Genomic DNA, 23,675 nt, shown 5'->3' on the forward strand with positions numbered 1-23,675 from the left:
TGGCTAAGAATTGGGATTTCACTCATCCTGGAGGCAAATTTGCCACTCATTCCTGTGGCAAATAAATTTCAGGCAGAGTTAGCTGCTGCCCTCGCTACAGCAAAGGCCTTGTCTTAGTCTGTGCTGTAATTAGGTCATTAATTAAAGAAAACTCTGACTATTTCCTCTGCCCCTTTTTTTGAAATAAGGATGGAGTCAGACTTCCATTTGGCCAAACTGTACCTGGTGGGGCTGAGTAATAAAGAGACAGTGGCAGGTAAATGCAGGTGGTGGAGAGTCCTACCTGTGTCTCTTCTCACACAGCTGTGAGTACTTTACTCCAAGCCTTATTATAAATAGGGGCTTGACCTCTTTTTAACTGTGGTTAAAAGCAGGATAGCCCCTTCCCAGCATTACGTGGTATGGCACAAGGAAAGGGAAGAAACCTCCATGGACTTCAGTGGACCCTTTCCAGGTGTGAGGGAGCTCCTGCTATATTTAAAGTTCAGAGCCAAAGACTATCTTTCAATACATTGTATTTAACTTTGTCCAATTCCGTTCCCTTTTTCTGCAGCGATAAAACTGCTATTGCTCTTTCATCTCTCCCCCTTTCTTCCCGAGCAGGTTCTGCGAACACGGTGTTTGGGGGCAGTAAATCACAAAATGGAAGCATGCATTCGTAAAATGCTTTATGCCTGCCTCCATCAATATTTCAACGTGCAACACAGACACCAACATTTCATTTTAATTACGCCGCAAATTTCCCTGTTGAGGAACAAAGCTGAACTCTGCAAGCCAGCCCGTCCCCATCCCCTCCTTGCCATGGGAGCGCTGCAAGGTCCAATTAGCCCTGTCTTTTGTTCATCGGAGTCACGGGGCTGTATGCGTGCCCGGTGCACGTGTCTCCCGCAGGAGGAAGACTTCCAGCTGGGCTGAATCTGGCCTGCCTTGTCCTTTTCTTGCCACGGGGTGAAGAGAGGTCTTGAAGCCTTTCGTGGAAGTATCTGTGGGAGTTGGCACGTTGCCTGGAGCCCTCCAGCGGGCAGGAAGGGCGATCCAGCACAAACAGAAGGTTTTGGAAGATAGGCTCTGACAGTGATTAGAGGCAAGGGAAGGCTTCCCTGCTACAGCGAGTGTCATGTTTTTTTAAAGCTGTCCTTTCTGAGGTTGCATTAGTTGCTAGGACCGTTTCCGTTTGCAGGAGAACAGAGAGAACGTGGCCGAGGCGTGCAAGTCACTGAACGACACAGGCAAGTCAGCCCTTGTAGCCCTTTCTAGGAGATGTTGTTAGAGATGGCCACTTGCATCTGAGTGGCCATATGGGAGTCAATACGTTGCACACCCAATTAACATGCTAACCTGCAAAACTCCTTGCCAGAAGACGCTGCTGAGTCCCCCCCAGAAAAACCATAGCAGGTTTTCTCAAAGTATAACATTCACAGATATGCGAGCTGGGATACAAATATACATGACAAAATGCTTAAGAAAAGAAGAGGGTCCCCTAACGCAAAGGAAATATGTCCCTCGTGGTGGTGCTGTTCCATCACTGTCAATTATAAGGAGTGTTAAATGTTCCTCTGTAGCAGCTGGTGTGGGGTATTATTTTAGAGAGGGCATTAAATTAGATGGTTTATCAGTGTAATTCAATATGACAATTTCTGTGGTCATATCCTGAAGACAGTGGAAAAGGTGGGGAGAGGGAGCAGCACCCGTGACACACACAAATGCTAACTGGAAGGGAAAGAGGCATTCATTTCTTGTTAGAGCATACAAATGTAAATGTACTGATTTATGTAACTTCCCAAAGCTTAGCTGCTCGCTGCCTGAAGAAGCATTCTTAAAACACATATCCAAATTAAGATGCCAAGTGTCAGATAAATTGCTCTGTGTAGAAACTTTGTTTGCAAAGTCAACATTTTTCCAACAGCCTTTTTAAAGTCCTTAAAAAAACCCAAAACAAACTGTATGGAGAAACAAATATCTGTATGCTGTTGGTATCAAGGTCCAAGAGATGGTTTTGAGGCCAACTGTGTCAGAGAAGGCTGGTGTCACGACAGCCCAGTCTTGGGATGGACAAGTGTTGCTTGGGATGGACAAGTGTTGGCATCTTTGGATATGTACTCATTAAAATTAATTGAAGTCCAAACAGCACCAAAGAAGTGATTTCACAGATGAATAGCCTTATTTTGACCTGCCTGAGCACAACGATTTGGGATTCTGTAATGGAGGGCTACACATTTCGAGCTGAGGTGGAGAGTGTGGGATGTGTTATGCTTCACCCAACATCTTAATGCAGCATTTCCTCTGCAAGGGAAGGTGTGAAACGTAAAGTTAAAGCTGTGATCTCTGTTTTTTCCTCTCCCTAGGACTGGCATCTCCCTTTTACTCACAGCTACACCAGACTCGCGTAGAGGAGCTCTCAGGTAGCGTTATCCATGGGGTAATGGGTATTTTCCTACTCTGGATGTATGCGTAATAATGTACGTACAATGCCCAAATGATGTTAGGATAAGAATAGTTAGTATTTTGGAGAACCTTTCCTAGGACCTCCTTGAAGTTCCTCTGAAAAGAGCTCTCCGGGAGCCCCACTTATGCAAAAATTAATCTGATGTCTGTGAAGACAGAAGATGGGGAGGTATGTACAAGGCAGCAAGGCCTGAGATAAAGTTAATTTGCAGGAAGACCATAATAGGTCAACAGGCGAGTCTTCCTTTGCAAGTCTGGAGAGGCTCACGTGAGCTGGGAGCAGTTAGGAGGATGTGCAATGGGATGAAAGCCAGGCACACCACCAAAAAGCGTTTCTGAAGAGATGGGACCGGCAGTCCTGGTCAGGGCATGCCAAGTGCCAGGTGCTAGATGGGTCACCCCATCCATTAACAAGGAAGGTTTCCTTGCATGGTCTTAAGGTGACGCAGACCATCCTAACAGCCAGCAGTCTTGAACAAGGCTGTTTAAAAAGAGCTGGAATTTATCTGTCTTCACAGGAAAGGAGTGCTGGCAGGTTAGGATTGATCTGCAGGAGAAAAGGGGAGTCTGGATAGGAAGAGTTGTTGCCAGGTTAATTTGCCTCCCTGCTTGGTGCAGCAGTTGCTGTAAGTCAGTCTTAAAGAACCTGCGGCTGATGTACGTGGCCTGTAGATATAGTCAACGAGGTTTTTTTGGGGCAAGACCTTTTTATCTGGACCCTGAACAATACAACTATTAGAGAGCAGGCAACGGGGAAAAAAGAAAAATGGTAGTGTTTTCTGAGCATCCCCTCCCCAAATATATGTTGGCACATCCCCGGGCAGCACAGAAATAAGCAGAAGGTATCTATTTATGTTATGGGTTTGCTGTCCTTGCATCCTGTTTGAATACACTCCATCCCAGAGTTGTTTTGCATTTCACCAGGGAGTCTTTTGTCTAAAGGGCATCGCTGCTACAGCAAAGTGGAGTGTGTCCCTGCCCCTGCTTTCTCCAGTGGATATCACATTTCATTACCCTGATTAGCCTGAGCGAATTCTCCCGGTTGTGTTAATTTGCCCACAAGCCAGCCTGTGTCACGTCCGCAAGAAGCCTGTGACATTTTCTAGCCTCCCCCATCCCTCCCGGTTTGGAAATCTCGAATAATAATTGTCAGCCTTGTCCCTTTTCCAACTTAGTGCTTCTGAAACGGAGGGGAGAGGAGGCGGAGGGGCCGAGACACCCCCTTCCTGTCCCCACGGATGCGGTCAGCCCCAAGCCGGGCGAGCGTGGGAGGCATTCGCCCCTCGGGGCTGTGCGTGTGCCCAGTCTGCTGTGGTGCTGCGAGGGCTCGTGGCGGGGGGAACGGAGGGGCTGTCTTTGCATGACCTCGGTCTCTGCCGTTTGGAGCTCATCGGTGAAATGGAAAAGCGGGTGGTGGTGAGTGGGGTGGCTGTTTCGGCATCGTCCTACCCTTTGGTGTGCTGTGGGTTGAGAAGAGCGCTCTTGTGCGTTTGATGCCTTCACCAATGCTTTTTTTTTTTCCCTGAAGCATGGGTGCATCGCTAGGGAGAGGACCTAGTTGTCCATGTAGCGTTGGACACCAAATGCTTTAAACCCAGGATCTGAATGCTGTGTTTCAGAGTGCCCTGCGGGCAAGGCGTAGAGGAAGGATTTAAAATTAGATGCATGGGGGCAGGTGAGAAGTAAAGTATTTGTGTTCCCAGTGTGGTGCTGCTCCTTCCCCACGTCTTCAGTTTAATCCGTCTTTTGGACTACATTGATAGTACCAGAGAGTTGGGGCTGTTTTCCCAAATGTTGGTATCTGAATGTGAAGCGAGGTGTGCTTCTGCATGTATCACAAACAATATTCCTGCATTTTTTTTTTACTTTAAATAATGAAACTTCTGCTTTAACTAATGATACCTTTAAATGATGATAATTTTGCTGTTCTAGCAGCCCTGAAGTTGAGCCATTGAAAAATCAGTGGTGCTTGTATCAGCCTAACCTTAAGGACAGGTATTAATTTCTCAAGAAGTCAAACAAGCTCTAACAGGACAGAGAAAATTAGCTACTGATTATTGGTACTTTTAAGAGAGATGAAGACGTGCTTTTTCAAAATCCTTCTCCTGTGATTATGTCCCTCATCAAACCATCCCAGGAAGGCAATTCAACACTCTGCGAGGCTTAGCCGCGCCTTGTGCTCTCGACTGGTTATTAGGCCTTTTGGATAACCATCGTACTCTGTATTCAGGTTTCCAAGAGGAAAGGTTAATGCACGTTGGCTCATAAACACCACTCAGTGTGCTGAGATGCTTTGTACCGAATGCAGGAGAGCCTTGGTCACGTGCGGACAAGAGTTACTTGCACATGGAGAACCGGCGACCGATTGAAAAAGAGTTTCAGGCTATGTGTGTGAAGGGGCCTTTTGAATGGATTTGGCTGTAACACAAAGCTGTTGCTGGAGAGCTCTTTGGCAGAAGGAAAGAGGCTCCAACTAAGAATCGGTTGTGTGTTGTATCGAAGATGAGGGGTTGGGGATTGGAGTAAGTGCATCTTACAGTAAATGGATCAAAGAGATCAGGATACAGAAACTAAAGCGAAAGAAAATGACAGGTAAGGGTAACCACTAATGAAACTTGAAGCCCTGAGCACTTAAAACGTGGTGAAGGAGCTCCAGGAGCTTCACTCAGCCCTGAATAACCAGGGTAGGTGAGAATTGACCTGTGATGTGCTCCTAGGTGGGACAGAGAGGTGGTCTGGGTGGCCAAGGACTGCAAGGATTTTGGGAAGGATTCGGTTGCGGGTAGAGTGGATATAGCATGCATGCCCCTCCTCAGACCCACTTGCTAAGCAAAATCCTTGTTTTTTCCAAGAAAAGGAAAGGCTAGGACTTCCAGGCAAGCTGGGTGACAGCTTGGAGGCTCACTATGCACCAAGGCTGTTGTTACTACCCCTTGCTCAGCTTGCTTCACACCTGGGGCTGGATACGCTGCACCATGTATCCTGAGGACGTTGCTTCTGATTTGTGTTAACCATTTCACTTAAAACCAAGGTGGTGGGAAGGTTTCAGGTGGTGTTAGGAGGAAAGGAGTAACTGAGGAGGATGTTTAGGGTGTCCTGACTGAGTGGATCCTCTTTTGAGGCGTCTGCTTCTCCCTCCAGGAGCCTGCGATCCTAACTTCACCCCTTTACCGGGTGCTTAACGTCTGGGGACATCAACATACCTTCATGGGACAAAGTAACGTGTATCCCCAGCTGGGCGGAAGCAGATGATGCAAACCATCTCCAAACACTCCTAGCCTGGCCAGAAACTGCTGTGGTGAGTGATTTCTAGTCCAAAGAGAAATTTCGTCTCCCAGCATCCCTCTGAGACATTTTTCTTTGCCCTGGAAGGATTCCTCTTTGCATGTTGAGTCATGCTTGAAGAAGTGCTTGTTAAATAAGTACCGCTTAGCTTTGCTTAAAACAAATGAAGTTGATTTAATAGGGCTATAGAACGGCCAGGTATCTCTGTTATTTAAGAGTATTGGCACTTTGAAGGCCGAGCGCTAAAAGCACTTCATTTTTATTTCAACTGTTAATTGAAAATCAGCTGCTTCGCCTTGTTCTTGCCGCTACTGCTCCTTCTCTGCTCTCCGCTCTCGTCTCCCCCATCCCCCTGCGATAGGATAACAGCTGTTAATGCAACACCCCTGCACAACGTGCTAGTAAAAATGTGGCACGAGGCCAGGCTTTCACTTGTGGTTTATTGGTTTAATTAACCAGGGTCTTGCAAATACTTCTCTGTGAGGCAGAAATGAGAGCATCTAATGTTTCTTAGGCTGGATCCTTACATCATTTTTAGGCACCTGGTGAAGGCACCAAGGTAAAAACTTGGCTTCTCTGATTAACCTTGACTTGAATTCAATAATACCTTGGAGTCACATTATTGCTGACCTTGTGTTTTGCTACCTTCTCATCTTTCTAATTTGTCTTTTCTTCCTGCCTTTGCAATAACAGTCAGAAGTGTTAAAAAAACTCTCCTGCTGTCTCGTGGGAGAGCTCCTCTACTTGCAGTGATTTTTTTTTTTTTTTACTTTTCAGTCTATTTCTTGATGTTTGTGTTTTTCTTGGGTTTACACACAGAAACATTTGCATGAGAATAGCTACTTAAGAGTTGCTTGGAGGTGACCTTGTAATTTTTTTAATGAATTTGTGTGATGATGTGCTAAATACTGCCAGCCATCAAGATAATTTGGCATTTGTTCATGCAAAAAGAAATTTTTCCGATGTGCCATTTTAGGAGATGATCTTGACAACGTTTGTGAGAAAAGCAGTGTTGAAGCTGGGTTGTCCACAAAGAAAAGTCCAGGTGCTGCCTGGGTTTATTTTGAGTGATTTGCTATTTGTTTTTTTTTCCCCCTCCCGCCCCCCCCAGGTTCCTGCTGATGTCCTCTCAGAATTTTGGTCTATGCTGCTGAAGGTGTGTGTATGATTTTGGGTGAGGCACGAAACAGAGGATGTGAGTGCTCGTAGTGATCTGTAAAGCCTCCGGCATGTGTTCAGAATAAACTCCAGGGTTTTGTTCAGGGGTATTTGTGTAGGTGCAGCAGAAATCTTGTAGAATAAAGGACAATAAGGCCAGATCTTAAAATCCTTTAAGGATTTTGAACGCTCTAGCCCTGTTGCAATTCCAATTTTGGGGTAAATGCTATTTACCCTTCCCTCTTGAAGTTTCTTTCTCCTCTTTGCTTCCTTTTCCTTTACTGACACCTAACATAATACACAGTCCCTGTGGTTCACCCTTGAAGGTGGTAGCAGTGATTCTTTCTTAGGGCTTCCTGATGATCTTAAGGGGAATGGTTGCCTTAGAGAGAATATTGATTATCATCTTAATTGACAGTTCTCCTGTGCTAGGATCTCTCCAAGTCAAGCCTATGGCAGGTCACGTTCCCGTGGGGTGCCCAAAGCCTGCTGTTAATTTCTGGAAGCATCCGGTCGCATGGGTAAATAGTTTATTAAGACTTGCCTTCCTGCAGTGATTTTTCCATTGGAGTTCAAGATTGCTATGTGAGAAATGTCTCCTTTACTAGGAACTTTGATACAGCAATGCAGAGCTCGATTCAGGACTTCAGCAAGCAAAATGCTTGCAAAATACCCAAAATTGGTACGGCCCTTGGTGGAGTGGTTTCTGGTCTCTGAGTGAATGGCTCCAAGACCCAGGTCTAGGTAAGTGGGAGTGCATGAGGCTCTTTCTCTGAGCAGGCCACTGTGTGAAGGTGCTCATGAGCTATCTGAGATGTCACATAAACTGCAGGGTGTCTCCGGAGTTTTTCATAATGGAGCCCACCATCTATGGTGGCTGCCTTTCTCTTCCTTGGTGTTCTCGTGGAAATCCAATGTTGTGATTCTGTGAGTCACGGGCAATTGAAATGACATCATCATCTGCTTCATGGGTGATGAAAGGTAGAGACTGCAGCTAGGAGAACTACACCATGCTCTGCCTCCTTTAACTGCTCTGACATCACCCAAGTAGCTGCACCCACCTGCTGATGGTGACGGAGCCAAGTGTAGGGAAATGACTGTAGTTGTCTTTACTAGAGTTTTAGGTGTCTGAGGCACATAGTTGGTATTTGTCCTTCGGTTCTGCTGTTTCAACTACCTGATGCCGCTGGATGATTCATCGGTACGATTGTGTGATACAGGTTTGGCCAGAAAGTCCTTGCTTTTAGATATAGGCAGGTGGGGCTGGCAGGACCAAGTTGTTGGCTCCAGCCCGCTGTATTTGTGGGCCACCTGAGAAAATGTCAAGTCCAGAAGGGTCCAGGGAGCTTCTGTTGTCCAAAGCCATTGCACAGGCACTTGAGATCAGGCCGGCTGCCAGCCACGACCCATCCTTGCTTATCCCAACGTCCAGCATTGGGAGCGGTCTGTTTGTGAGACTGCACTTGCAACACACTCCAAAACACTCGCAAGTGTAAAATCTGGTAAACATACTGCTTTTTTCCTCTCTGAAGCATGTTGAAATGCTAACTGCCTGTTTACTATCTCGTGCAACTTAAGATGCTGATTGGAAGTGCAACATCCTTAAGTGAGATGGTTGCTGGCTACCTGAAAGGTTATCTCCTTGCTTGCATAACACTTTGCCACTGCAAATCAGTGTCTTGGTAGAGTTCGTGGTCTGGTGGATTTGCGTAGGACCATCTCATTTGGAAACAGAACTTGTCTCTCAGCTAACACTCTGACCTGTCAGATGCATCATAGGTTCCAGCCATTTCTCTAGGATTTTGGGAAAGGGGTGCTTACCAGATGGGATGTTTTATCTTTGGGGGAGTGGGTTTAGTCCACAAATATATCAATATAGAATTTACTTACCTGCAGGTCAAGAGGAAGTCTACATGTATTTTTAGAAACGCAGACAGTCAAACCATTAAATTCATTTGTCTTTGCTTTAATAAAAGCTCTCCTTGCCTTTAGAGAATGATAATGGCACTAGATTAATGTATCCAGGAGTACCATTGTGAGTGGCAGCTGGAGAATGAGAACTTGATGGCATCTAAAATGAAAGAAAAATGTTTGCAATCAGTTTTGTGCTTCATTCTCCTCTTACCCCAGCTACCTGAGATGTTCAACATATAATTCTACAATTATGTGGTGTTTTTTTCTAAAGAAAGGCATTGTAAGTCTTCCATAAGAAACTCTCAAGATGCTATTTTCATGCAAATAGCTTTGTGTGCTAAATTGAGGAACTTAAGAACCACAGAAAATATAGGAAATGTGGGCAGAATGCATTCAAAATGTAAAAGTTTCCTGGGAGTTGTCAACAGCTCTTTAAGTCTATTGCCCGCACCTTTCAGCAGCTTCTCTTTGTGATTGCTGGGGGGAAAAAAACAACAATTACCAAACTGAAGAGATTGTATGTAGTTGTTGCACTGAGGAACAACTCTCGAGAAGCGATAATGGAGCGGAGCGACGTTCTGCAGTTTGCCTTTCTGGCTTGGATGAAAATCGAGATGACAAAAATGCCCTAATGCTTTTTCTAGTTCCCAAGCTTAAAGGAAGAGGACACCCGATTTTCTAGGCGGCTTTCCCTTAAGGGTTCTCTGACGCCTCCAGACGTGTGTCCTCATACCTGTGCCTTTCCTTCAGTGGCAACCCTAGCAAAGAAACCTGAATTTCCCGGTGGTAGGATCTTTATCGTCACACAGGCTCGTACAGAAGATGAGTGTATAAGCCTTGAGTCTTGAAGGCAAAACCAGCCCGGAAAGCATCCTCTCGAAACCGAGTGTGGTATGAATAAAGCAAGTGACTTTTCCACACCGCAAAGATGAGTACTTTCTACTTCACTGCTGTGGATGATTAAGGAAAACAATTGCATTCTGACAACATGCATTGACATTTTAAAATGAAAAAGAAATGAAGAACAGATTCTGGGAGGCTTGCCATTAATGATAATGGATTTTCCTGAATGGGAGCCTTTTTGAAAGCCTGATTCCGGGTGTTTTTTTTTTTTTAATGTTGCCTAGAACAGACAACCCTGTCATAGGGGACAGCTAGTGGGTCAGAGGAGTTCAGGGGGTAATCTGGGGAACTGTTCTCAAAGCAAAAGGAACAAAACAGCTTTACACATAGAGTCACGAGCCCACTTAAAACCAAACAAGAAAAATGCCTGTGAGAGCAAAGAGGGGAGGGGAAGCTAGGTTAATGCTGATAAATGAATATTTGATGTTTAAGTTCAACTTTCATTTGCTTGCAAATGAAAACTATTGTGTCAACACTGCAGGAGATGGTCCATGCATGTTTTTGGTTTTTTTTTTGTCCCCCAAAGGTTAATTCTTCTTTGATTAAAAAAAAAAAAGTGAGAAACGTTGACTTTAAATGATAGGCAAACACACACGGTGCCTCCCTGGCCGTGCACGCTGCACATCGACAGCACAACCCTGCTCGAGCATCTGGCAGGGGGCTGTAGCGTATGTGATAACGCGGCATTGAAGGAAGAGCTTTCCAGACAGGTGTAAAATCTATTGCAGTTAGCCATTTTGCTGTAGGAATTGTTTTTTGCTCCTTGTGTTACTAACTTTCAGCTGTGGGGTTGAAACTGGGACTTTTACAGCTGTATCTTTTTATAGGCACCATGTGATAGGTAATTTTATGTGGAAAAATCTATTTAGTCCCCTGATGGAAGAAGTAAACTTAGGTGAGACTCATTCTCCTGTGAATTCGTGGCATGCCATAAAAAAATGTTGCAGTTCTCCAAAATATTAGCTGTAAAACTTGTGCCTTGTTAAAGTTACAATCAGATGTAATAAACGGATTATTTAAGCATGCATTACCATGTAATGTTCATCTTGGGGCACTTGGATTTTGACTCTGTAGTACCGTGCTTTGCCTGGCAATCTCATGGTGGCTGCTGGGGTGGAAAACACAAACCTTCCTTTAAATAATGCATCCCTTCTCTGCTGTGCCTCTCCTCTCGTTCAAAGGTAGTCCCCCTTTAAAGTTTAATCAGTAGTTTTATCATTGCTCGCAGGCAAAAAAAAAAAAATAGTGCTTGGGATGGAGAAGTTTTAACACTGGATGGAATTGCACCTTCTCCTCCATTCCTGCTTTTTTTAAATTGATTTTTCATAATGGTGTGTGCTTATTTGGATGGGGTGGCCCTGGGAGGGTGATGGGATTTCGTGAGCTGCTGCTCTCTCAGACATCTACACCTCTGCTGAAGCCACCCGTGGGGGAACCATGGAGCAGAGCAGGGGACAGGTAGTTTCTTGGGCATTCGGTTGGGCTGCTCTCCCCAGGCAGCTCTCCCAGAACTATTTCTGCCCTTGCAAAGTGCCTTTTGCCTTTTTTTTTTTGGCATCTGTCACCTGTCGATGCTCCTGAAACACTAAAACGTGGCGCAGTGCGGTAATTGAAAGGTGGATGTTATAAAAGGTATTGAGAGACCTGAGCTCGATGCTTTGTCAAAACTCACGTCGTTAACGCTGTCGTTTTTCAGAGCAGAGTCCCAGCGGCAGCGCCGCAGCTCGGGAGCTCCCCGAGGGTCGGAGAAGGGAAAGCACTGGGGAGCAAGCGGCAAGCTGGGAAGGCAGGGCTATGAAATGCAAACTGCTTGGGTTCGGGCTTGTGTCCATGCCTGGTGCTCCCTGTTGGGTTTTCTAGGGCGTTTGGAGGTGTCTGTCTAACAGGAATGGTTTGGCACAGGTTCCCAGAAGAAATTTAAGCCATCTCAGCCTGGGCCTTAATTTCTGTGAGTACTGTTTGGTCTAGAGCCTGCTTGGCCTTTTGGGCTGAGACTGCATTAATCCTGGCTTCTCAGAGGACGCTTCGTTACTTAAGGAGGGTAATATCAATCTGTTGGTATATCGGCATTGGGGGAAAAGGTTCATGTTAGCTCTTTGTGCTTCTCTGCCTTCTCTTCATGGGAACACCCAAACAGTTGATCGTTTCCAAAGTGGAAAGAGGCAAGTGCATCTCCCTCCTCTTTCAAAGACCAGCACTGTGGACAACCTGTGGTGGTGGCATCTGTGGGAATCTCCTTCGGTCTGTCCCTGCAATGAGGATGCACAGGCATGTGCATTAATGTCATATACGTTCTTGCTACTGTTGCTTTCTCTCTGAGACCCCTGCAAAGCCAGTGTAGGGTAAAAGGCTGTTTCTAACTCTGAATCACCAGTGTTCTCTGGAATCTCCTACAAGCCTAAATTTGGTTTACAAAGCTGGTAAAAACAATTCAGTTTAGGGCAATTCACACAGAGGACGCTATTGGTTTTGCTCCGTGTGTACTACCCTGGCCCTCAGTCTTTTTTGCTTTTCCACCCAACATTTTTCTTGGTCAGTCCGGCTGCCACTTTAGATCTCTAGTTCTTGCCATGCTGCTTTTCTGTTTGAAGAGGGATGCAAGAATATCACCCTGTAACAAGCAGGGCTGTGAGACATTTCCAGCGTTTGAATAAACCATACGGGATTTTTCTCTTTCTATTCTTCTGTGATTGCTGTCCGCATAGGTAAAGCCAGGCCCAGCAAATGCTGATAATTCAGATAAAATGCACCACATTTAGGCCCTGTATTGTTAGCTGTGGGGCGGAAAAGAGGCATTTAGCACAGCTTTGCAGTGGATTGATACAGAGACGGGAGCAGAGAAGTCTCTGGCGTGGGGCTTTGTCAGGAGCTTGGTGCAGAATTTTTATGCGTGGCTTCCTGGGTAGCTGCACAGGTATTTATCCACTATATAAATAGGAGATTGGCATCTTTATAGATCTATTACAAATGTGTTCTCAGCTCAAGGTCACAGTTGTCTTCGTTGCTTGCGTGTAGCTCGTTTGCCTCTCTCCATGCCTTACGCTTGCTCTGGGACTGGCGATCCGTGCTGTGAACTCTCCTGTCTCTCATACTTCAGTTCCTCTTTTCTCTCTTTTATCTGCAGGGATTTCTCCTGTGAGCCGTAATCTGCTGATACATTTCCTTGTTGCTGTTGGTGCTGTATGGATAACATTTAAATATATATTTTTTTTAATTATGCAGATTTGAAGTTCGCCCCCTGCAGAATCTAGTAAGTTTTGAGGGTTTTGCTCTCGGTGGGAAAGCACTGAAGGTCTCTTTTTTTTTTTTTTTTTAACCTCTTAAGTGTTTCCCATTTAATAGCATGGGCTACTTATGAAACGGGCTGAGTTGCTACTTCTTTGAGCCTGAGCTTGATGCCCAAACCATGTCAGGTTGCTTGAAGCATCGCAGAGACTTAATTCTCTCCCACCCTCACCATGGGTTGCACACTTACCTCTTTGGGTTTTGTCTCCAGTTCAAAGCCAAAGGCTTATCTGCTGCCTCCAAGGCGCTCTGAAGATAGGGATTTGCAGCTCTGAACGGGCTTCTCCAGGAGCTGCACTCTTCTGGTGCGATGGGAAGAAGCCTCCCACAGAAGCCATTCCTACTGGGCAATGGATTCCAGTTTGGTTTTTCTCTATTGGGGAAATAAGGGAAGGTGGCTCTAGGGGGGCAGGAGAGCCAGGTGAGCCCTTTCTGCAGGAAGTTTGTTCCTCTAGACCGTTACTGGTGTGTTTGCTGGGCGCATACCTTGTCTCAATTTATGTGATGAATTTTTTTTTTTACTTTCTGTAGATGAAATGTTTTGGAGATGACCACAGTTTTCGCACGCTTCCATTTGTGATTATTTGCCAGACGATGCTTTTTGTCTGTAGATTCCAAAACACACGAAGTTCCTGATATTTAAAACCTGTAATTAAAAAGGTGGATGATTTTGCAAGGACATACCAATTGTCTGTTTCCTGATTTGGAGGAGTAACTTTTTTAGGAATGGCATTAGTATCATGAATGTTCCCTTCTGTCAATTCCGATTTCATTTTGCAGATGTTCTCTAATATTCCTGTAAAATTCGGTTTCAGCAAATGTTCTTTCTGGAAACTTCAGCTGCTGAACCGTGCAGAGATACCGAACGCAGAGGGAGTATGGGCTGGAGCCGAGAATTCATGAAGGTTGCTAGAAGGCACTCCAGCCTCGGGAAGCTGCATTCAGCATTTCCTGGGGGATTATACCAAAGAACCCAAACCTTTTGACTCTCCAAGCTATTTAATAGTATTTTCGTGCAGCCCCAAGACTCATCACCTTCCCCGCTTTTCTAACCTGTAGCCTGCTTCTCTCCACTAACCTCAGCCTACTCACTTCCCTCATCTCCCTGAGCAATACCTTTCCCATCTAACCTTCAAGGCTTTCTCACCGGCAGAAATTCCTGCAGGTGGAGCTGGAATGACGTCCTGCTGCTGGAATAAGTTATGAGGCATCTGTTGTCACAGAGAAATTGCTTCCCTGTGGTTCCTGGTTCTCGCTCTTGCTCTAGATATGCCTGTGCGTGCAGCTGCCTGGACGGAGCATCCTGCGTGCCCGACGTCCTTGCGGTCCGCAGGCAGTCTGAGCAGCGGGTGGCCTGCCTGCCATTCAGCTCTTGCTCAGTCGTGGCGGTTCGACCACCTCCGGATCACGAAACTGGAATATCAAAGGATATTGTGCAGCAGTTGAGTTCATTTTCTTATAATAGGCGTCCTGATTTGATTCTGACAGGAGGGAATCTCATTCCATCGCTTGTCCCCTAAGGACTGTGACGAAAGGCATGGTCTATAGTGGAAAACAATTTGTTACTGGATTCAGCTGTATCAATATTATCCATGATAAGGTTGCCCTCGCCGTGGCTTTGCACTGATTTATCTCGAGAGGCTCTTAGCTTTCCCAGATGCTGCGCAGCCCCGAGGGTATGCGAGGACAGCAAGGAAATCAGGGGCTGGCTGTGCTGTTGGTGGCTAGTTCTCCTGTTGACTGTTTTCTGCAGGTGGCTGTTGCCTCTAAACCTCAAACTGGAGATGTGAGCCACTGCACCTTCACCGTGCTGTTAGATCCCGCCAGCAGAGTGTCTCCCAGGCTGAGAAATAACTGCTAAAGCACAGGAGAGCTCTGAAAGGTTGGGAACGTGCTCAAAACACCAAAAAATAGATCTGTATGGGTTTCCAGCTGTGGGCACCAGTATAAAAGGATGGAAGCTTGTGGGAGAGAAAGGAGGCAGGCTGGGTTGCATGAGAAGACTGAAGTGCATTGTAGGGGGGCTGGGATATTTTTCACTGCAAGTGGTTCATCATCCTGGAAGAATATGGTATGTCCACTCTGGAAAGGCTGTTTTGAAGGCCTTGCTCCAGCAAAGCGATCCTTACTTCTGTGCGCAATTGTAATGTTATCACTTGGGTGTGTTGAAGGACGGGATGCTCAGTGTGGGATCTCCTCTGTGCCTGCCCCCAGTTACCTGCTGCAGGTGATGACGGGGTCCTGGATACGGGTGGGTATAGCTCTCCATAGGCTCCGCTCAAGGGGCCACGCTTCTTGGGACTGCGGCAACAGCCTCACAGCCCCTGCACCAGTGAAACGTGGCCATCAGCTGGTTTATCTACAGCAGGTACAAAACATTGGCTGTGCTTGAGTTCACTGGTGGGTCTCCAGCGAGAGGCAGGGTCTCAAGAGGTGCCTGAGAAAGACCCTGTGCCCCTGTCTTGCTCCCTCCTAATCTGGGCCATTTTGCAGCTTCAGGGCTGCCTGAGCGGCAAGTTAATCTGTAACTTTGTGTTTAATAGTCCTTGATGGACTTCTGCCAGTTTGCTTAAACATTTGCGTTACGGGCCCTTCGCCCATGCCCTGTTGCAAGGAGCTCTGCAGTTCATGCCTTGTGTGACAGAGCTGGAGATGTGTTTCAGTAATGCTTCAAAGTCTTTGTTTCTCCTGGTACGTTGAGTTTTTGCGGTTACTTCTAGGGCCTCCTGCATCCCCCGACCTTTCTCTGGCAGGAGGAGCACCTTGCAGTCCTGCTTCTGATGTCTCTTTTTTCCTCTCTGAAGAGTTTTGGAGAGGGGTGGTCCGCTACCGCAGAGGGTCAGCAGGCCAGGGCTGGTGGAGCTGCTGTGCAAACTGTTGAGCTAGTGCTGGGGTTTGGTGCGAGTCCCGCAAGGCTCTGCTTAAAAAAATGTATGATGTGCTCAGCTTTGTCCAAAAAGCAGAGCTCAGCTCACCCAGCTGAGCTAAACCAACCAAGGCGCTCCCCACCCTTCCCCGCTGATCTGCTTTCACCACGTTTCCCCGTGAATATCTGCTGGAAGACCTCACCTATGTCCCATTTCAACGTCTGCCTGGGCATGTCCGTGCCCCTCGTGCGCGGAGCTGATATTCTCACAGTTCCCTCTCCCCTGGGTGTTTTCTCTTCCTTTTTTTTTTTCCTCCTTCCTGCAGTTCAAGAGCCCAGGTTATTTTAGCACAGTAAACATTTTTTTGACAGTTAGTGACATGAATAAATCCTTTTCCTCTCCTCCCCCTAGTGTATTATTTAAGGGGAGAAGATGATTAAATCCAGCAGAGCTGATTTGAATTCTCTGTTAGCAGGAAGAGGGCGGCCAATGGGGGTCTGTCAAGCTGCAGAGTTTGCGTTCATCAGCATCTTGGGAGAAACAGAGATGCCAGCTGCTTAGAAACATCTGGTTTTGGTTGTTCTCCCTCCACCCCCACCTTTGCTTTTCTTTCTTACTCTGTTTTTGGAGAGTTTAGCATTACTGACTCTAAATGTTGGATCTAGTGGGGTGACAGCTTGGTTCCTCCTCTTCTGCTCGAGTACCAGAGCCCTGCCAGGGTACTGGCTCGGAGTCGAAGCGAGGGTCGGCCAGGGCAGTAAAAAACCTACCGTCTGGTCGCAGGTTTCTGAAGGAGAAGCTCTTTCTGTTTGGGGCCGGGCTCTGTGCGCCCGAGGGCCCCGTCTCTGGTTAATGTAATGCCAGCACGAAGCAGGGAGGGAAAGCCAGGGCCCCTCCGTGCAAGGGGAGAAAGTGTTTTCCTAACCTCGGTGGCATGGAAACACAAGCAGTTAGAGCGAAAGAAGCCCCAGTAGAGTTAATTAAGCGTTGCATTTAAAAGGCGAAATCGAATGGAATTGCTTTGCGTTTATTGAAGTTAGCTTTTCCCGCTTTCGAGGGTTGGAGAAGGGTTGAGTACCTGTGCTGTTTGGGGTGGGAAGGGCTATCTGGAGCGGTGCATTAGTGTGGACTTGGCTGTGGGGTTTGAGAGAGCAGTTGTGAGCTCCTCTGAGCCGTGGTTTTGCTCACCGGCAGGCCCTTAGCGAAGGCAGTGTGCTATATGTACGGTCAGGAAGGATGCAGGGATGGAGGATCCCCTCCTTTCTATCCCTATTCCCATCATCTTGACTAAAAGATGCGTCTATAAAACGGGTACCTGCTGGAGACTGAACTAACCAAGCTGGTGCATCCGTAGAGCAGCGTGTCATCCCGTGCTCAGGTCCTGCTCTGTCATCTCCCAGTGGTACTCATCCTGGCTAACTAAGCAGGGGCTAAATACCCCAGGCAGTGCTCTGTGCTGATGCGGTGGACCAGCTTGGCGTTGGCTTGAGTTCTCCATCAGCCAGAGGAATCGGTGGCTGTGCAGTGCAGACATCCCCTGAAGGCGGTGGCTCGGCCATCACCGGGGTGAGGAACCTGCGACATGAAGTAATCAGTGCTGTTTCCTGTGGTCTGGATGCCATCGAGACTGGAAAATTCAAAGTAATCTCGTTTGGTGTCTGCCTCCACCTTGCTAGAGGGGAGTTCTGTTCCGCTAAAAAATACAGAGCAATGTGTGCCAAAAGGAGCAGTTCAATGTATAAAGCAGAGCAGGCTGCTTCTCTCAGCCTTGAAGCGGAGCTCCTAGCCTCACCTGGTCACATCCCCCGCTGCCAGTATTTCGGTGGGATAGATTGTGTCTCATGGTATTTTGGCAATAGAGGATGACTTGTAATATTTCCAGTTTTCTTGAGGTTGTCCTTTCACCTGCTTGTCTCTTCCCTTCAGACTTCTGTGCTTCTGATGACTGACTTTATTACCCTTGCTATTTCCAACCCGCTTTTTGGTCCCTGTTAGAGCTTGATTTCTGCTGGGGGGAAGATGGAAAAGGTCAGGCTCTCGCTAGTGAAGCTTATTTAATTTGTTTGCTGCATCTGTGGGCAAACTTTGCATGTCTGTTGCCGGTACGAACTACCGGGATCCTCCTGGATGCATGGGCCCCATGGCTGCTTATTTATTTACCTCTTCGCTTCTCCCTGTTTTTCCTTTTCTCCCGTCTGGCCCAGTATTCCCAGTTTTACCTCTCCTTCAAGAGAAAAGCTTAGTGGACTCCAAACAGTAAATAAAACTGACATTTGCAGTCTGATACAACAGGACTGGGATGCAGCAGCACTTCTTTGTTTGGGCTTGTTTCTACTCTTTATTTAAAGCCTCTTTTAATCAGGAGCTAATGACAACTTTTGGTTGCGAGAGCTGATGCACAGGAAAAAAAACAGTTTGCATTCAAAGTAATGCAAGCCGTTATAAATAGGAGTATCTGCAAGGATATAATCAAGCTAAATTGCCCATTGTTACTCTCACCATAGATGATTTCTTGCCTCTGCTATCTGGGTTGGGTTGTCGTCTGGGTTTAGGAAAAATGTGTTCTCTCTCTGTTCCAGTTACAAACCTATGCAGCGGCAGCTGCTCGTTGCAAGAGTGGGTTTTGCTCTGGTTTTTGTGTGGATCGAGCAAATATTTTGGTGGCTTGGGTACTGCCATTCGAATTGTCTCATGAAAATTGTCTGACAGACTTCTGCCACTCCTTTCTGCAGCTAAACTGACCCCGTAAGGTGGACCCATCTCCTCGGGGAGTGTGTTGCAGACAGACGGGAAGAAGTCTTGCAACAGGTCAAAGCAGCAGCCTGCCAGCAAAAGAGCTATGACTTGAAAATAGAGAAACTATCTCTCTCTGCAGATGGTATGCAATAAGCTCTGGATTTTAATGACTCGGTGCAATTTATCCTATTGAAAGTAGCTGAGCCTGTAAAGAATTGATAGCTGATGCTGAAGTCTCCAAACAGATCATAAAGCATTTAATACTCGGGTATTTTTTGTTCTGATTTTCCTCAGCTGTGTTCTACATGAATGCAACATAAAAGCTGCATGCTTTTCCATGCTTTTATTGGAATAGGGTATTGTGGAGACGGCTTATTAAGTTGGGCAGCAGTATTCTGGCCTTCTGATTTTTTTTTGCCAAATGGCCCAATCTTTTTTAATTTTTTAATAATTTGGTTGTTTTTTTCCCTGGGCAGTTCTCAGAGAAGTGCAGGTATCTTCAGTTACAGCATGACAGTGAAGCTTGCCATGAAAATATCACAACATGACAAAGCCCTCGTGGTTATGGAAGGCAAGTGTTGCTTGATGATGTCACTTTTGTCCCCAAACATGGTCTTTTTACTCATTTATTCTGCATGTGTGTCTCTCTCAAAGCATTTTCCCCGTTGCTTCGTTGCATGCACAGCAACCTTTGCGGAGGAATGGTAGCATCCTGAGGGTTAAGTGACCTAATTTAATCTGTGCTGCTTCCTTCTTTCTAACCTCAGAAGGCAGAGACCCTGAACTGAAAAGTATATAAAAAGATTCTAATTAGCACAGGACAAATAATAAAATAAGGCCTCGCTTGAAAAGGGGATTGATTTTTAATTTTTTAAATTAACAAAAGGGTGGACTTAGACCAAACCGCAAGTGTGGCACCTACCCGAATGCTCCACAGCATCTTTTTTTTTTGGCCTAGTTCTTGTTAGGAAGGCAAGCTCCCGGGTGGAGTTACAGCTCTCATCAAAGAGTTGTCTTGTTTGGACGTGTTGACAAGTCACTGATGTCCTTGTCAGCTGGAAATGTCAACCTGACTGTCAGGAGGCAGCTACGTATGAAGAGAGGTGAAAGTGTCTGGTCTCACCTCCTGCCTCCCTGTGTGGCCCACCTGTGACAGGCAGGAAAATCGTCCTTTGATGAGCAGCTGGGAAGGCCACTGGCTCATGGCTGAGCATGACATTGAGTCTCCTGGGGTGCAAAGAGGTTGTCTCAACCCCTTTCTCATCACGGGCTTGCTCAGAAGGTCCCACAAGGAAAAGCTGCTCTTAACCTGTCTTCAGCTTCCCTTCCACAGAAGAGAGACACCCCTGGAAAGACGATTTTTGGGGTGGCCAACGTTGGAGGGCTCTTGGGGAAAGGCCCTGTGCACCTGGGGTTGGCCACTAGGACATCACCGCTTGTAGCATCTTTGGCCAAATACCTGGTGAGCTGGTGTTGCCAGGTTGAGAGGAAGAGTTTTGCAGGACGCTGGGGGACTCTTTCCTCCCCCTGCAATTGTTCGGCTGAACGTTTATTCATCTTTATTGCTGCTTTTCTAATTCTTCGCGGGGCTCCTGATGACGGTGATTATACCAAATGCGGTACATCTTGTATACTGTGGAAATGATTTTCAGGCCCAACTGTTTCTTTCAGTGCTTGGAGGATCGTTAAAAATACTGCTTTTTCGAAGGAAGGTTTTCTATCCTCCCCACTCTATTTCCAGTCCTGTGTTAACCTGCAAAGTAGTAAAATTGCTGACTTTATTATGTTGCATTAATTAATTATCTCTATAGTAACATGCACTGATGTCATAAATATGGGAATTCAGCAGCACAGCTGGATGGAAGAAGAGCTAATAGATAAATGGGGAGAAAGGCTTTCTTTTTTAAATGCTCAAATATCTGGAGTAGTTAAGGAAACAGAAAATTACTAGTAAAGTAATATTTAGCATAGTTTCTCTTTCGCTGCCCTATTCCTCTTTCGACTGAACCTTCTCCATTACATAGGTCCTGCATGTTCCTGCTAAAGAGGTTTTCAAAGCTGCTGGTCTGCCTCTCCATCTGCTCAAAGCACTGGGTTATCTCCTGCTTGCTTTTATACTGATATGTGGAAATGCAGGCAGCAGGGCTCCTCCTTGCAGGAGGAATCCCTTCGGCTTCAGCAAAGCCACCCTGCTAGGGACGGTTCTGCAGGGGGAGGGAAGGGTATGGATCTTGAGAAGGGAATACAGTTAATTTTGGCACTGTGGGAGGGCGGCACAGTGTGAGACAGGAGATGTCAAGAGGCAGGGGAGCTGGAAGAAGTGAATTTTGGCTCTGAGAAGGCCAGGATGCTCTGCTTAATGCGTATGCCAGCGGTCACGACTCGTCTGGCTGGTAGGCATCCTGGGTTATCTCTGGAGGTCCTGGCTGGGCTGTGCCACTGTCTCTTCCTCGCCTCGGCGCTACTGTCTTGGATAAAAGGCGGCAGAGGGATGTCTGTGTGAACGGTGCCTTGCATCGTGCTTGCACTGAGCCCTCTGCAACGGGGCTCGGAGCGGGACTCTCCCTGTCTCCCAGGAGTTGGTAGCAGATGCGGTGTCCTAAAAATGCAGCAGCAATGGTTTGTGATGATAGCTGCAAAACCGGGCTGGGAAGAGGGCCAAGTAGTTGTTTCAAGGGAAGAAATATGGCAAGAAGAGACCGTAATTGCACTGCAGGTCTAAAGCTCCCTGGAGGTTGAGACCTGGTGCTTTTCTAGCTCTTTTTTTGTCAGATAGTCTATTCACTGAACAATTTTGTTTTGCTATTTGTTTGCCACCATCGGCTGTGAAGCTGATCAATTCTCTACCAGTCCAGCGCAGCGCTTGAGGAGTAACGACGCTCTCCATTGAATAATTTATTCAGTTAATCTATTTTGATTTTTGGCATTTGACAGGTCCCAGGCAGGGTACGGTACGTCTGTGTGGAGGAGTCTCGGTATGCAGCGCTGCTATTTATACAGCATCCCGGCTACGGGAAGCGCTGCGCGGATGTGCTTGGCGGGGTAAAGAGCTTGTGATCTCAGAGAGCATTTTAGGATGCCAGACACTCTTGCGTTCTGCTTCGTACGGAAGGAAAAGACTTTGGGATGTTTGCTTAGTTTTGCACTGAGGTGGAGCAGAAAAAATTCACGGCACAGATGTGACGGATGCCGATAGGTGAGCTGTTGGGCAGTCCCTTGGGATGAAGATGTTGAGGGTTAAAACCCTCCTTTGGACCAGCCCAGATCGTTTGCCACACAGCATCTGCTGGGAAAAGAAGGCCCGAAATATTGCTGCTCTGCTCCGTGTTTAATTAACTGCCATACCCAAGCCAGGGAAGGTTTAACTCCGAGTGCAGGACACTGCACAAACCTGCATTTAAAAATCGGTGCTCTCTGCCTGGGATCTGTCCGGAAAGGGTTAAGCTGTAAAACAACCTGCCCTTTTCTATATAAATTAAAAAAACTGTTAACATGGTAATATTTTTATTTCCGTAGAAAAGTGTTTATTTTGGTAGCGTGTACAAAGTTTCAGCTATTCTAAAACACTGAGATTTCACAGCCAAGCTTTCATGTTCCCAGCAGAGAAGGAGGTGAGATACTCAAAGAATCTCTGTTCTTATTTCAGCACTGCACTCGCCAGCCAAATTTTCAAAAGAGCCCAGTTTGCTGACATAAATGGGGTTGCTGATGTGCCGAAAGAGAAGGAAGTGCCGGAGAACATACTCCTCGCTGGGTCCAAGTCTCTCCCATTTTATCTTTCTCTTCCATATGTTTCCTCTGTAATGAGAGGAATTATTTATCATTAAAGTGATATATAATTTAAAAATTAAAGTTAAAATTAATGAATGCTTAAATTAAGTTACTGACAAAAATAAATGTCTGTCCTTCAGATCCTATAATTTTAATTGGAGTGGGCTACGGCTTAATTAACATGTATTGATTGTACTCCTGTGCTCATCTAGAGGTGGGTGGACTGTGTAGCAGCGTTGGGAGAAATCCTCCTCGCAGATGAAGGTGCGTTAAGATTTGCTGATAACGTTCTGAATAATTGTCTTGTGAAGAGACAGAAAAGTCTTTTGTCTCAAGCTGTTTTCTCTGCAGAAAGCTTAAACAAAATATGTTGTTTAAAATTAGGGCTAAGAATTGGCATGGCCACTTTATAGATGGGAAGAGAATTCTGCTCCAAAACTGAATCATTAATTAGACGCATGAAGAATACAGAAAATTGGAAGGAAGTTGGAGCAAATGAAGAAGCTGATGCAACTGGAAATTTTGGGGAAAAAAAAGGTAGGCTTCAATGTGGTCTTGGCTCCCTACACTCTTTCCCCCCCGGGCAGGTGTCCCCTGTTTCCTGGTGGGTGATGGTGGGGAGAAGGAGTGTGACAGCACGGGGCGTCATTTTAAGGGAGGTGTTGGCAGATTGGCCTGCTTTGGGCCGGTGGGAGGAGATGACATCTTGAGGCCCCTCCAACCCAAGATGTTCTGGGAGCCTGCGAAGCCTCGGGGCAGGCACCGTGCAAAGCCCCTGCAAGCGGGAGCCCGTAGGGCGAGGAGGGAGAAGGCAGTCCTCGCTCCCTGGCACAAACCCCTCTGCCTGCTGCTGAAGACTTCTTGCCTGACCTGTTCTGCACGGCAAAGGACCCGCTCCCAACCTTTGCGAATCAGTCTCTTTAAAGAGAATTCTGTATTCTCCGGCATTAATATTTTATGTTTTGTCAATACTATGAATTAACAGAATGGAAGATGTGCCACATCGCACCTTGCAGATGCAGCCCGCAAGCTGCCTGGCTTCCTCTAAATTATTCAGGGTGCTCTTCCCCGGGGACCCTCTGCTATACGTAGCGTGAGGGGTACCCACAGGAGCCTCTTGGCCCTTTGGGGCAGGTTTTGGTGTGGAAGGGGCCATCCTCTTAGGGAAAGCACAGGCCCCATAGCAACTGGAAAAGGCTCTGGCAGCGTCACTCACTCCTAACCTTACGGATGCAGGGATGCCTGGAAAAGGGGGTTGCCTCTGGGAGGTCTATGGATCCTGGGAGCGTAGGAGACCATAAACCTGCTGCA

The sequence above is a fragment of the Calonectris borealis genome, chromosome 7 (genome assembly GCF_964195595.1).
Source record: "Calonectris borealis chromosome 7, bCalBor7.hap1.2, whole genome shotgun sequence".
In the NCBI taxonomy this organism is placed as follows: domain Eukaryota; kingdom Metazoa; phylum Chordata; class Aves; order Procellariiformes; family Procellariidae; genus Calonectris; species Calonectris borealis.